The following is a 3,725-nucleotide window of genomic DNA, read 5'->3' as shown; positions in this document are numbered from 1 at the left end:
GGTGGCCGGGAGCGGCCACTGCACTCCAGTCCAGGCGACAGAGTGAGACTCCAACTCAAAGAAAAAAAAAAGAAAAGACTGCAGTGGCTGTGAGTGTGCCACTGTACTCCAGCCTTGGTGACAGAGTGAGACTCCAACTCAAAAAAAAAAAGAAAAGAAAGAAAGTGATGAACATATTCATCACCCCAAAAGTATAGGGGAAAACTCAAACCTCTCACACTTGGAGAATGGGGGACCCACCAAAATTTCATTAACCTTGGCCAACCATATTCTAATTGTTCTCTTGTTATTGATCAATGAACTTCTGTAGCTAAGAGTTTTCCTGGTTTAGGATCTTGGACAACCAAGGGAAGATGCTCTGTGTTGGCTCTAGCCCCTTCCTTCCCCTCACTATTAAAGACTGACACAGCATTTAGAGGGAGAACTGACCTCCAGCTATTTTGGAAGGACCTGTCTCCTATCAGGGGCTGAGTCTGGCCTGAGCTGAGAGTACATTTACTGGCTAAAGTCTGCTCCAAAGCAAACATGTCATCACATTCCTCACAGCCTGTAACCTCCAGGGCCATCACTGAGCAAGGGAGGCCAGGAAGCCTTATCTGACTCCATTTCAGCAGGACTCACTTCATTCACTCTTGAGGGAAGACCTGGGGGAGAGAAAGGAGCAGATTGTCTTCAATTCGTCGAATAAAGAGCACATCTGGTGCACTTATCCTCTGTAGTGATGGGTAGGGGTGACTAGGAGATTTAGAAGACAAACATGTTATGTAGTGAAAGAGCACACGTTTTGTGGGTGTGCCTTTGAATTTATCCTTATTGCTTTATTCTGCTCATAAAAGTAGATTACTTTCTTTCTTTCTTTTTTTTTTCTTTTGAGTCAGAGTCTCACTCTGTCACCCAGGCTTACACTTCCGGCCACCACAGCCTCGACCTGCTGGGCTCAGGTGATCCTTCCACCTCAGCCTTCCAAGTAGCTGGAACTACCATGCCTGGCTTATTTTTTGATTTATTGTAGAGATGAGGTCTTGCCAAGTTGCCCAGGCTGGTCTCGAACTCTTGAGCTCAGGCAATCCTCTCGCCTTGGCCTCCCAAAGTGCTGAGATTACAGGTTTGAGTCACTGTGCCTGGCTACCTTTTTTTTTTTGAGTCGAAGTCTCACTGTCACCCAGGCTGGAGTGCAGTGGCACACTCACTGCCACCACAGCCTTGACTGGCTGGGCTCAGGCTATCCATCCATCTCAGCCTTCCAAGTAGCTGGGACTCACTTTATCTCCCAGCCTGGAGTACAGTGGCATGCACACAGCCACCACAGCCTCGACCTACTGGCTTACGTGATCCTTTCACCTTAGCCTTCCAAGTAGTTGGAACCACAGACATGTGCCACCACGCCCGACTGATTTTTTGATTCTTTGTAGAGACGAGGTCTAGCCATGTTGCTCAAACTGGTCTCGAATCTCTGAGTTCAGGCAGTCCTCTCGCCTCTGCCTCCCAAAGTGCTGGGATTATAGGTGTGAGCCACCACACCTATGTTTAACTTTTTAAGAAATTGTTTTCTAAAACAGGTATGCCATTTTGGATTCCTACCAGCAGTGTATGTTTTAAAAATGTTGGATAAATATTTGAGATAGAAATATCGTCCTTAAGATAGAAACTGAAGCCGGGCTCGGTGGCTCAGCCTGTAATCCCGCGCCTTTGGGAGGCTGAGATGAGTGGATTGCCTGAGCCCATGGGTTCGAGACCTGCCTGGGCAGCGAGACCTCATCTCTACAATAAACCAAAACAAATCAGCTGGGAGTGGTAGTGCATGCCTGTAATTCTGGCTACTTGGAAGGCTGAGGCGGAAGGATCGCCGGAGCCCAGCAGGTCGAGGCTGCGGTGGCCAGGAGCGGCCACTGCACTCCAGTCTGGGCGACAGAGTGAGACTCCAACTCAAAAAAAAAAAAAAAAAGATAGAAACTGAAAGCTGTTATCATTTTACCTCCTAATGATTGCGCATTCATGGCTACAAATCCTTCCAGGTTTTCTTTTCTTTTATCCTTATCCATCTACAGAACCAGACTGAGACATATAGGTGCCCTGGGCAGCCTGATAAGTTGGCATCCCCTCAACCTGATATTTTATTTTATTTTATTTTATTTTATTTATTTATTTTTTGAGTTGGAGTCTCACTCTGTTGCCCAGACTGGAGTGCAGTGGCCACTCCCGGCCACCGCAACCTTGACCTGCTGGGCTCCGGCAATCCTTCCTCCTCAGCCTTCCAAGTAGCCGAAATTACAGGCATGCGCTACCACGCCCGGCTGATTTTTTTGATTTATTGTAGAGATGAGGTTTTGCTGCCCAGGCGGGTCTCGAACCCATGGGCTCAGGCAATCCACTCACCTCAGCCTCCCAAAGGCGCGGGATTACAGGCTGAGCCACCGAACCCGGCTCAACCTGATATTTTAAAAATAGTTATTCAAAATTTATTTAGTTGGAATGTGGAGAATCTGATTTTCTGTTAATAAAAAATAACATTCCTCTTTCTTTTCAAAATAAAGAATTTATTACAGGCACAGAATGTAAGCTGGCCTTTTAACTTATTTGAATTGTTCTAGAATTACAATTGCCCGAGGCTGCCAGCTTCTTGGGGGCTGTCTTAAAGGATGTCTTGAGGTGATGCACTAACAAATCACTAGGTCTTGGGGTCAGCAGGCAGCCCCGACCAAGGGCTAAGCTGACATGACCCAAGAGAATTCATCACCCAGCTGGACTCTAGTGCTGAGGGAGGAGAGGGTTTTAGTTTCCCCCGGGGGATATTTATGCCTCTGACTACTGGTTATGACAGGTCTGTCTCATGTGGAAACCTGAGTTAATTGGCATCCTGTTTCCATTTATTCTGGTGCTGTTTTGGCTTCCCTTCTAGACTGGCACACTGGGAAGCTACCTGGATGATGAGCAACTTAATCCAGCTCGATGCATGTATTAGCATATATAAGTTTTTTCTGTTTTGTTTTGAGTCGGGGTCTCACTCTGTCGACCAGGCTGGAGTGCAGTGGCATGCTCACGGACACCACAGCCTTCACCTGCTGGGCCCAGGTGATCCTTCTGCCTCAGTCTTCCAAGTAATGGAACTATAGATGCATGCTTCTTTGCCCAGCTAATTTTTTTGAGTTGGAGTCTCACTGTCACCCAGACTGGAGTGCAGTGGCACGCTCTTGGCCACCCTAGCCTCGACCTGCTGGGCTCCGGCGATCCTTCTGCCTCAGCCTTCCAAGTAGCTGGGACTACAGGCACACGCTACCACACCCGGCTGTTTTTTGATTTATTGTAGAAATGAGGTCTTGCCAAGTTGTACGGGCAGGTCTCGAACCCGCGGGTTCAGGCAATCCACTCGCCTCAGCCTCCCAAAGTGCTGGGATTACAGACTGAGCCACAAAACCCGGCCTAATTTTTGATTTATTGTAGAGATGAGATCTTGTCAAGTTGCCCGGGCTGGTCTCAAACCCACTGACTCAGGCAATCCACTTGCCTCAGCCTCCCAAAGTGCTGGGATTACAGGTGTGAGTCACAGTGCTATTTCTATTTTTTATTTATTTATTTATTTTTGAGTTGGAGTCTCACTCTGTCGCCCAGACTGGAGTGCAGTGGCCGCTCCCCGCCACCGCAGCCTCGTCCTGCTGGGTTCCGGCGATCCTCAGCCTTCCGAGTAGCCGGAATTACAGGCATGCGCTACCACGCCCGGCTGATTT

This window comes from Carlito syrichta, unplaced genomic scaffold (genome assembly GCF_000164805.1).
Source record: "Carlito syrichta isolate Samal-C Ts95f unplaced genomic scaffold, Tarsius_syrichta-2.0.1 Scaffold303376, whole genome shotgun sequence".
Lineage (NCBI taxonomy): Eukaryota > Metazoa > Chordata > Mammalia > Primates > Tarsiidae > Carlito > Carlito syrichta.
This window is presented reverse-complemented; position numbering follows the sequence as displayed.